This window comes from Mastigoproctus giganteus, chromosome 4 (genome assembly GCF_048544385.1).
Source record: "Mastigoproctus giganteus isolate SK-2022 chromosome 4, ASM4854438v1, whole genome shotgun sequence".
Taxonomy (NCBI): Eukaryota; Metazoa; Arthropoda; class Arachnida; order Uropygi; family Thelyphonidae; genus Mastigoproctus; species Mastigoproctus giganteus.
Genome location: NC_143578.1, coordinates 183,663,725 through 183,676,577, shown reverse-complemented (window position 1 = coordinate 183,676,577; position 12,853 = coordinate 183,663,725).

Here is a 12,853-nt window from a genome sequence, read left to right as displayed (position 1 = left end):
CGCGAAAAGTATGTATGGTTTTTACCGCCGGAAGCTCGGGATTTTCGTCCAGCGTACAAATAGGTCGACTACAGAATGCACGCAATTTACAGATAGAACACAGTTTCTTCACAGCTTTAATTGCTTTTTCGTTTAACGCACACACGCTATCACACTCCAAGTTTTGAGCTTTTTTAACAACTGGCTGAGTTTGGCGATCTCAGGCGAGGGTTATTTATTTATTTTTATTTTTTCATTGAAACTCGGGTTTTTTCGTACAGGAAGTAGTATTCAAAAGAAGAACAAACGAAGTTGTAGACAAAATAGACAAGACGTTCACAGCCTTAGTTGCTTTAGAGCTTAATGCATACCTAAGTTACCTTGAATATCGCTACCGTTTCTCTGAGAGGTGAGAGTGCATACACAAACTGTGCAGTGGTAGGTGTTTGTCTGCCGGCAATCTAATATGAAGGAGCAAGTGATGCTGCACGTAATGTAAACATCTGTCATCACCAGTGACTCGACCAGATTGTTGCTGCTGGCCATTTTTGTGTAAGGTGAAACAGTCAAGTCACAAAATTACATACCGAATTGTCAAAGTTATCTGCCACGTTCCACGGAAAACAAAAACTTGGACGTTTCAATAACGTGCACAAAACTGAACAGTTTGGTAACCAATCATAAATTACACTGGAAAGTGATTGAGCAACATCCATTTATGTCGTATTTATATACTTGTGATTTTCATATTTCTGGAGAATGAAAAATCTGGCAGGAAGTCAATTTCTCATGGATAATGACGTGTTCCATGTAAAATTGACCATAAAATGATGGTGCCAACAGAAACCCTTTTGAGTAGGATATAAAAAATTTAGCGTATAGTTGTGAGAAGTACCTAGACTTTGGAGAAAATTCAATATAAGAATATGGGACCAGTTATTAGCAAAACATAATTCTCGTTTTTACTTGACTCACCCGAATATATCCTGCAGTGGTAACTCAGTAGAGAGGGTGGTAGTTCTTATACATTGTTTTGAAGAGAACTGGATTCAATTTTCTTTGGAGGCCGAAGTTCAAAACTACTGTTAATTTAGGTTAGAAGTTTTATTGATATTTTTTCCTATAGTGGCCGAGTTAGGTCTCAGGCGAGGATCGCATAATTTTCTTCCTATAAACTAAAACTTTTCATCTCCAAAACTGTTATAGAAGTGATTGAAGACCCCTGTGATGTCAGGAGTTGGATACATAGTAATTTCTTGCTTGCACCGACCAAGTGAAAGAGTACATAGTATTGGAGTTTGTAAAATGGAAACCGACACACTAGGTTTTACTGTGTGTACTCTTCACTTGCTCGGTGCAAGCAAGAAAATACTATGTATGTTATACAGGGTGATTCGCTACCAGTGCGACAAACTTGCAGGAGGTGTAGGGGGCACAAAGTCGAATCGGAATCACATAGCATTGCAGGGTCCGAAATGCCTTCGACATGCGGTAGAGGACGTTGAACGGGAGGTCACGTGAACAGCGATCCCGCTGGAAGTCAGCATTTGCGAACCGTTTCTGTTGAAGAAACCAAGTAGCAAAAGTCCTCCGGAGTGGATAATCCGCAGGCTCCAATAATTGGACGCGTTGCAGATGGTATGAACTCATTTGGTTTGTTGACAGTATCCTCCATACAGTGGATTAGGAAATACCCAATCGTTGGTCTATCGCTCGAGTACTCGTACTCGGATTGCCTTCTGCAAGACGTAGGACATTCTCCTCATTGTCTGGCGTCCTCGTCGTTCGCTCTCGATTCATGGTACCTCTCGTGAAACAACCAGTCTCACGTAACCTTCTGTGCACACGTGAGAAAATCGTATGATGAGGAGCACGCCTGTGCGGGAAACTTTCCTGGTACACGCGCAGAGCGGCGCGCCCGTTACAGTTCGCAGCTCCATACGCGAGGTGCATGTTGGCCAGTTCAACGTTTAATACTCGTCCATCCTACTGCCTCGGGAACCGGTTCGCAAATGCTGACTTGCAGCGGAATCGCTGTTCACGCGACCTCCCGTTCAACGTCCTCTACCGCATGACGAAGGCATTTCAGACCCTGCAATGCTATGTGATTCCGATTCGTCTTTGTGCCCCCTACACCTCCTGCAGGTTTGTCGCACTGGTAATGAATCACCCTGTAGAACTGCTTGTAATTTACACACAGGATATGCTAACGCTTTATGGCCTTAGCTGTTGTCACAAACGCCAAATCAGTAAAACAGTTCCCTGTACGGAATATGTGAGCATCTGGTATGTTGTTTTGCAGTGAACCACTAATATACTTAACACATGCCATCAACTGTTGTTCTTCTCCTATTTGTCATGCTTTTGTTGGATATTACAAATTAAACGGGGATGCTAGTGGTATCAGAAAGGTTAGGAAAATATTAAACAATCGGACAATTGGATTTCTTTTAGCTTCGTGTGAAATCTAGTTGGAATCGTAGATTATTAATCTGTGAGTAGGAACAGCCCATCACCGAGAATGTTGCCAGACAGTATAAAAGTATGTGGCACCATAAGTAAATAACACTTATGCCAGCAAGGCAAGAGCGCAACATTTCCTTACTGCGTGTTCACTGGTGTATAGGAACAAATAATTTTTTTTAAAGCAAATTAGAGTAAATTATCGAGTAGTTCAAATAATTTATAATTATATACCAACTTCATCTGATTTAAAAATATATACAATTGGTGGTTGTGAAAACCTTTGTGGATATGAGCCATCGCCCAGATTAAATTTTAAGTGGATCATTCTGCCAATAGATTTGTGAGCGCCTGTTTTTCTAAAAGTTATCAAAGTTCTGTAGCGATTGTCTCGTTTTAGTGCAACCAACCTGAACAGAGAGGCCATTGTGCAATCAAATGTACCGCTGTTTTTTGTCATTGCTTCCCAATATTACGTCATGATTAAATGAATATTCGTTCATTTCACCTGCAGTACTATTTCTGGCAATTTTCTGCTTTTAGTTTTTACCTTTTTTCGGAATTTAATTCTTTTAATCAAAAACAGGTAATGCAGCATATATCGGAAAGAGGGAAACAATAATATAAATTTTCTTAATCTGAATAATTCCATAGACGATAACAGTACTCTTAAAATGAGAATGTCGGAAACCTGCTTACACTGATAAATTTTTATATATTAAATTTCATCCATTTATTTGAAGTCCCGAGATCCGTTTTCTATATAAGGAGTAAGAAAAAGTCCATTTATAACATAACAGACCCAAACAAGTTATTTTCAGTGAAAATGATACTTAATAGATGCAGTGCCTGCTATTAATGTGTGAGAAACAAGTCATTAAAATCAGATTCTCTAGGGTATCTGTGTGAGCACCATTATTTTAGTTTCGAGGAATGTCTTTATACACAATGTGAAACAAAAACCAAATTCAATAGTCTTTAAGTTGCTCTTTTGAGTGGCAGTCACTTTATGGTTTGTTTGATGCATCTATTGGGAACCTTCGTTGACAACATAGGTGGCAGAATTGCCATCTTCCTCGCACCGGGTGTTGTTGTTGTTGTTTGGTTTTTTTAGGAGCATTAGCAACTAAGGCCATATTGCTCCGGGATATGCGGTGGTCATTCCCTGACCTTTCCACATCCTCCGTATTTGGTGGTGACAGGCTCGAACCCCGGTCTAATCAAGAAGCGTGTGCTACGCACTGTTGCTCCTTCCCACCTGGCTACGGAGGCGCCCGCACCGGGTGTAAAAGACCTGAATTTCAGCCCCGTCAGTGAAGAGAGGAATTTTTATTGCCCTTTTCACAACATGGCAGAGTTAGTCGGTCTCAGGCGAGCGTAGTATAGTTTTTTTCTTTTGGACACTCGGAAGTAAAAAGGGTTTTTCGTCGAGCACACAGAAAATTAATCACAGAGCGCACACAAATTTACAAACAGTATATGGCTTTAGTCGCTGATGCGCCTAAAATCCTAATATAAAAACAACAATATAACAACACGGATAGGGAGGCGGAGGACCTAAACCCTCCAAAGAATTTTGATTTATATCATATAATAGTAGTGTCACGTGAGGGCGTTTGTAAAAGTTCATAATTGTATGGTAGACGCAAGTGCCATTCCCAAACATATCTGGATGAGTTTAGTTTCACAAATTCAAGCAAAGCATTGTCATATAATGTTCTTGTTTACTCTGGCACGACCAAGAGGTCAGTGTGATTTGCTTTCAAACCAAAATCATTTTTCGTTTTTAGTGATGCATCATTATTGAAACATTATTTTTTCGTAATTTTCCTTTTCTTTACAAGTTTTTTTTTTTTTTTTTTTTTATCTTGCTCAGGTGGCCGACAAACTGAAGAGGTATTTTGCATCTACCACACTTTGTGAATTCTTTAGGGAAGTGGGTGCTGAAGTTTATAAAACTCTTAACAGGGAACTACATGATTTTACAATAACGGAGAATAAAGTGAAAGAGAAATTGATGAAGCATAACATAAAAAAAAAGTGGCCAGGATGGATGGGATCTATTCAATTTTATTAATTAAAGGAGGCAACAAAAACCCTCAGCCATAATTATGAGAGCATCTTGGGAGATAGACTGGAGGTGCCTATGGACTAGAAATGTATCCTAAATTCCAAGGAGAATCAAAAGGTGAGTGACGAGAGTAATTTCAGCACTGATAGTGTAACCTCTATGTCAGGGAAAATAATGGAGTATCTGGTCAAAGAAGTAATGAAGAACAAGCTAGACAGGAATGCAATCATACTACAGTCACAGCATGGATTTGCTAAGGGGCGATTTTGTCTGACCAATCTGACTGGACAATATGATTCAGTAACAATAGTACTGGATGCAAAAAATAATTTTGATTTCATATACAGTGTACTTGGATTTCAGGAAAGCCTTTGATAGTGTTGCACATAAAACTGCAGTAAAATTGGAGCAGTATGGCAATAAAATAAGTTACTACTGCAGATAAAGGATGGTAAATGGGAGAAGACAGAGCGGTTGTTAATGCATACTGCTGTTCGTGGACTGTTATTAGCGGAATCCTCCAGGGTTTGGCAATGGGTTCATTTTTGTTTTCCATGTTTATTAATGAAGGTATGTCAGGTTTAATGTCTAAGTTTGCAGATGATACAAAGGTTGGCATGGCAGTTAATGACAGTGATTAGGGATGAATTTCTGCAACAAGATCTAGGAAAATTAGGTCAATGGGTTGAGAAATGGCAGGTTGAAGTTTAACATTGACAAATGCAAGATACTGCATTTGTAGCAATAGACAGAGTAACTTATCAACTGTGGGTATTACACTCAGGGTAGGAGAAAATGGAAAAGATCAGATAATTATCCACTCAGATAAAAAGTTCTTTGCACAGTGTAGACATCCTGCCAGGACAGGTCATGGGGTTTTGTCAATGACATAAGAAACTTTGCTAGTTGGGATAAGGAGGTGATTATCCCACTGTATAAGGAGTGTTAGCAAGGGCATGCCATCCACATGTGCAACACACACAGGCACCAAGAAACCAAAGGTATTTTTAAGTACTTTGCAACGAATTTTACCTTTGGTTAAAATTCGTTGCAAAGTATTTAAAAATAATTCAATGGCACCTTATTTCATGACATAAATTTTTGCACACTCCTGGTTGCCAGCAACCTTTTTTTTTTTTTTTTTTTTTTTTTTTTGAGTATACCATTTTTGATCTAATTAAAAAAAAAAAAAAAAAAAAAATCCAAAGAGCTGTACCTCAGCTCAAGCTGGGAGAAGTTTAAGAAATGGAATAGAGTGGGAGGTTATTTTTAAAAAATATATTTTTAAATATTATTTATTAATACTAAAAAAAACAAACATCCAATCAGGTACGAATTAATGACTTTTGCTGCCAAACTTGGACCAAGTCTCCAACATCAGGGAGTATACTGTAATTTATCTTTAAACATGCTGAGTCTCACATGTTCAGGCGGTTTCTTAATTTATTTTTAATATAGTTCATGTTCAAAAATATTTGCTGGTAGAATACATTGCTTGTTGTACATGTGAGCTAAAAGTTAAATGTTCAAAGAGCCACATGCAGCTGGCAAGCCACAGGTTGCAGATTCCTGGTATAAGCAATGGTCAGTACCATCTTGAGTCCAGCATAAGTTGAGCAGTCTAATTTAAGGAAGGATATAGAGCTGCTGGCACAGGTACAGAGAAAGGCAATGGTGAGGGGAACAAAGGGGTGATTATACTAAGGCAGGCTTGTTTTTCGAATTACAGAATCTGGAGAAGACTTGGCACCTGTGTGATCTGATTGAGGTGGCTTGAACAAACTGTTGATGGGATTCTTCTTATTGCTAAGTATGTGCACGATGGGGCATAAATTCAAATTAAAGAAAGGATTGTTTCAGAATAAATGTGTAAAAGTTCATCTTTGAGAAACGGCTGGTTGATGGCAAGAACAATTATAATTCAAGGAAGAATTAGACAAACTATTGGAGGGGATGGCCAGGTGATATGGATTTTTTGTCTGATACTGTGTAAGCTTGCATTCTTGCATCATTTGTCACTAATAATACTAATCTGGTGCTGAAATAAATCGGTATCTTTCAACGTTTTGCAGTATGTACTGATTCATGAATCCTTGTGCTCATTACCATACTTTTCTCATTACTTTGCATGCTTATATGACTATATCTTTAATATAAATATAAAACAGAAAAAACTGAATAGACAATGAAAAATACACACCTGTATTATAGAAACTATGGTCTTTAGAACCCCAACAGCACATTTTAGGGAGGTAAATAGGCCGTCTCGCACACACCCTCCAATATGGAAGTAACAAATACTTTTAGGTATATACTGAACTAAATAATACATACACCGAGTTGGCTTTGCATTAGCAATATCCCCTTGGGTACAAATGGACTGGTCTATGTTTTTTGAGTGATTGCAAGGAAGAATGAGTTAGCATCAAGACGTTTCCAACTTTGAACATGGAATGATTGTGGAGGGTACAATGTGCAGGTGGCAGTATCTTGCCAACAGTCAATGGTTACTGTGACTGGCACAACAGTGGTCAAACATCCAGCCAAAGGTCATACGTAGAACAGCCACATATGATCAATGCCTGTGGTGAGCATCGTGTGTTGCGTCTTCTAAGACAACTGTGTTCCGACCGGGCTAGCTGGGTGGGTAAAGTGCCTGCCTGGCAACCCAAAGGTCGCGGGTTCAAATTCTGCCTCGGACTTGAATATCGCGATGGTGCCGCACTATCTGGATCGATCTCAGAGCCACGACACACGAAGGAAGCAGGAAAAAACTGGTTCCTTCGTGTATTGATCACATCATACGATTAAAAAAAAGTGTGTAGCATAGTGGCCCATTTAAGCATGAAGTACAACTCAGGAACAGCAACACCAATATTTATGAACTAAGCTCGTTCTGTAGAGTTCTAGGCACATCAGCAACTTAGACCATATTGCACTGTATATGTTATATACATCTGTAAATTGCTGTTCTGTTGTCGATTTGCCATTTGCTAGACAAAAAACCCAAGTATCAACTAACTCAACCACATTTAAGATCCTTAAATATTTCTCTGATCATCGACAGGATTCAAACTCAGACCAACTGGCTCAGCCACATAGCTTGCATAGGCTATGGCAGCCATCACAGATATTGATGGTCATTGTGATACATAAGAAACTGCCTTGCATGGTCATGTCAGCACCAACACCAAACCACAATATACTAATGTCAACTGGTGTGATCAATCCTGTTTCCAACTCTATTATGCTGAGAGCATATCCACATTTGATGAAAGCAGCATGAGACCAGTGTCACCTAGATGCACTGTTGGTGTTGGGCAAGCTGGAAGCAGTGGCGTTATGGTTTGGTGACTGTTTTAGTGACATACCCTGTCTTTAGATCATTAATAAACAGCTTGATGGGAACACCTACCTATTATTGCTGACCAAGTACATCCCAAGATTTCTGTATCCATATAACTCGGGCATCTATGAACAATGTGTGCCATACCACAAGGTCTAACAGGTCAATAACTGGTTTCAGAAACATGATAATGAAGTCTGTCTCCCCAGTTGACCCAATCGAGCATGATTTGAACCTACTGGAAAAGGACCTTGGATGCCCCAGGCTGTGTAAAGGTATCTGGGGGCAAAGTTTAATTTGGGGTACATCCTATATTTTTGTTGCTATTATTATTATTAGCATTAACATATGATGCAAGAAAGTAAGCTTATACAGCATCAGCCAAAAAAAAAAAAAAAAAAAAAAAAACTTACCATTATGGCTGCCTTCAGACTAAAATGATCTCAATGTATTGTGACAGCTTCTAGTGTTGTACTACCATTCACTACTCCTAAAGTTTGTCCAGTTCTTCCTTGAATTTAAACTAGCAGCTTCCACGACATATAGAAGTTTGTTCCAACAATCAACCACCAAAGGCAAATTTCTGCATGTCTATTATGCAAGTCTTTGCTCAATTTGAATTTATGCCCCCCCCCCCCCCCCCGTGCATAACCTGAGCAAAAGGAAGAATCCTCTCAGCATTAGCTTGCTAAAACTGTTCAAGGCCTTATACACCTCAATCAGATCATCTAGCACGTACCTAGTCTCCAGATGCTGCAATTTGCAGAACTTAAGCCTTTCTTGATAACAGACATCTCCATTGGTGAAATGTTACTTATTTTTTTAGGTAGTGTAATATCATAGTAAAGCATGAAGGTGCTTTACTATGATAACACATTGAGATACAATGAAATCGATGCCACTCATACAACTGTTGCAGTTTACTGCTACGAACAAAAAATTGTGAAATATCACTAATAGTTCTGTAGTAGATAATTTTAATAGCTAAGGCTTTCTTTCCGCTGAAGCAATCTCTAGCTTTAGAGTATGCAATTTTATCTTGTACAACATTAGAAGCTGTCACTTGAGATCATTTTAGTCTGAAGGCAGCCATAAGTACAGATGAAGCCAAAGCATGAGGTCCAGGGATAATGGCAATGATCACAGTAACTGAGGACTGCACTACAAAATCTGGCCATCATACCATTGGTTGAACTACTTGGCTGAATCTAAATTTTGAAATTGAGATTTCACAAGAGGGCCAGTATTTAAAAAAAAAAAAAAAAAAAAAAAAATACAATTTTGGATGTCTGGGTAGGAATGACTGATAATTATTTTTAAGCAAAAGAAAACACCTGAATGTAGACAGAGTCAAAAATTTCAGGTACAGGCAGAAAAATCATTAAGCAGTACACATACATATGAGACCTAGGCAATTTATGCTTCTGTTGTTTACTAGAGAGATCCTAATGATGCTAGCTGTTCAGAAAATTTTTACAAAATATAGCTGAGCTGTGGGAGGAGGACAAAATCCCCACAGATCAGATAAGCTGCTTCTGGAAGAATGACATTTATGCACCAGTTTGCACACAACCTCTCCAATTATTTCAGAATTATTCATATCGCCCTGGTGGGGAAAGTAAATTGTAATATTTACTGTCTAATAAAGCTGATAGACAAAACTGCTTTAAAGGATGTAGAAAAAATTAACCATACCTGCCATCCATGTGTCACTAAAGACATAAAAGCAATTACATCAACCAGAAGTAAGCAGATCAATCACATAAGCACAGGTTGAGGCACTGAGCTTAGCAATTTCCAACTGGGAGTCATCATATAATGCCATATTAGCAATCACCGAAACCGTAGGGACTGATATTATGTGGACAACAGGCAGGATCACACCGCATTGGATTTTAAGAACTGTAGTACACAATATACAGCATGATTTCCCTAATATAGTTCCCATTGTAATTGGTCACTTGAGTGCCAAAAGGTGTATTATGGATTGAAGTATCACACAGCTTACATTAACTGGGTAGCTATGTTTTTATTATTATTAGCCATATGGTACAAGGAAGCTTGGGCCTTATGCTGCACCAGCCAAAAAAAATAAAAAAAATTCTGAATTACCCTGTGTGTGTGTGTGTGAGTGAGAGAGAGAGAGAGAGAGAGAGAGAGAGAGAGAGAGAGAGAACAAGAGTCAGAAGTAGAAAGGAATTGCCAAGAAAGAAGAATGATGATATCCAGCTCAGGAGACCCTGGGTGTACCAAGCCCATACTCACCAGATGAGCCCCTGGGGTTATTTTGGTCTGATGGATGCCTAGATAATATCATTTAACACAGTAAAATAACAATACATAAATAAATACTCATATTTATTCCTATGTAATGAGAAATAATTATCATGCCAGAGCATTACAGTGATTTAGTGTTCTTTACATCACTTTGAATGATATCAGGTGTTCTAACTGCTGCTATTCTGAAGTGAACTACCAATTTTCCTTTTATTTCTGTCTTTAATAAATATGAAATTGCATATAAGATTACTTCAGCATACATAAATCATTCCTTTCAATGGAATTAAAATGTCTTTATAATACTTTAATTAAAAATCATGTACACACTTGTATCCAATCGAACTTAAGTTTGGTTGGCTAATCCTTAAGAAGGTACAGTGGGTGCAAAGCACCTGGGCCCAGCCCAATCAAATAACTCTCCATCCAGAGAAGGGATGCTCCTTACTGTCCCTTTCTTCAACATTCTCACACTCAATTCTAAGGTTAGCCTTGGCTTGGACTGCTGGTCATCTTTTCTGGAACAATGAATTCCATGTGGCACTGATACTCTGACCAATCTATTCTTCTTACACTGTGGGACCATGGGAAGGACACTTTTCTGTTTCAGCATGATAATTCACCAGACTGTACTGTGCAGCTTTTGAACTGGTTTGAAAACATGGCATTCAAAAACTTCAGTGGCCTGCTCAGAGCTACCTTAACCCCACTTGACACCTTTAGGATGAATTGTGAAAGCTTTGGACTAGATCAATGTGCCTGCAATCAGTAACCAAACTGACCATTGTGCTGGAGGAATGGACTGGCATACAGACTTCCTGTTATCAAAAATTGATTCAGAGTTTACTGACAGGGTTACAGTGTGCAATTTAGGGCCAGCACATTAACACTAAAAGGTTCTTTGAAACATGCAAGTGCCTTGTTATTTTGGCACTAGTGTAGGTCTTATATAACTTAGCTTCGTATTGATTTAAAATATGCTTTGGCATTAATTTTTTTACAGATAGCTATTCAAATAATGTAAATTGTGTGATGTGGGAAAGCATTTAACAACTATTCATATACTGTAAAGGGTTTTTAAATATGCAATGGCATGACTATTTACTAAGTGTTGGCATTACTAAGATTGCTTCTGCTCAGCCAATCAATGTATTGAACTAGCAATCTTTTAAATAAAATGTCCACAATCCAGAAGGTAGTGGAGTCAACTACAGATATTCACAAACATTTTGCTGTATTTTATGCTAGGGGCATGTCAAAAGCCAGTAGACCTAAGGGCAAACAGCTTCATTGGGTGTTTTAGTACCTCAATTTTTATTTCACCCTCTACACAACATACAGGCTTGGGATTTTTTTTAGCTTTTTTTTTTTTTTTTTTTTTAAACCCGATTTTGTTCCTAGCTCAAAAAAGGTTCTTGATTCCTGCATCAGTCAGTTGATCCTGGACAAGCAATCCCAAAATTTCCCAAATTGAAGCAAGAAACAAAACACTGTTGGTCCCTGCTTCAACAACCAGTGTTGGAGTAGTTCTCTTTTCCAAATTTCCATGGGTCACAAGCAAATGGCAAAGACACCAGATTCTTATGGTGTAGTGAATCAAGGCTGTAAGCATTGAATCCCAGTAATGTAGATCTGGAGGACTAGCAGTCTATGTATTCCAAGCTCTTCAGTCTGCGATATGTGCAAACTGAAGAACTTGGAATAAATCAGAGGGAAAAATTAATTTTTCTGCCTAAGTTTGGTGGACTATAATTCAAACTAAAAATACCCTTAAGAATTCCTCCATTCTCCAATGGATTTCCAACCATATCATAAGTGGAGATACCAATACATTGCACCAAGAATATTCTCATTTTGACAAGATAACCCAACAGTATCAACCATTGATAGGCAGCAAAGCAAACTTAGTTTTAGTAGTCACAGGATTAAATTTTAAACCTTTACAGGTTTTGTTCAATTTGAAAAAAATAAATAAATAAAAAATAAAATAAATAAATACTGTATATATTTCCTCTTTAATGAGAAATCATTAAAATGCAACACTAGTACAACTAACCTTTACACTTTGGATGATGTCAAGTGTTCTATCTGCTGCAAATTAGCCAAATTTGAAGTTTAAAACTAGCAATTTTACTTTTTGATTTCATTTGTCTTTAATAACTATGAAACCACAAGATTGCTTCAGCATACAGAAACCATTCCTTTCGACAGAACTAAATTGTCTTTATATAATACAGTACTTTCATTAAAATCGTGTACATACTGGTGTCTAATAATGTTCATGCTGAGTAACAAAGCCTTAATGTACGTACAAAGCACACACAAACAGACAACATATATACAAGTTTATTTGTTTTCCCATATGGCAGTTCCAATGTCATAAGAGACTAAAGACAATCAATACACTCAGCTAACCTTGCATCTTAAAAGGCAAGAAAATTAATACTGTATGCCTTTTATTTTACAGTTACAATTAAAGATTAACTAGATTGTGGTAGTGCAAACTTTCCTACTAATGCATCCTCCCAGGAGTTTTCAAATATACAAGTAAACAATTATGCATATGTGTACATTAATTAAGACTAGTATAAAAGACTAAACATCAAATGAATCTACTTGATGAAAAACAATGCTTTAAATAAAGTTTTCACATCATATCATCACAAATTAAAAATATTCTTATATTAATATTTCTTACACAACACACAAAAACAATA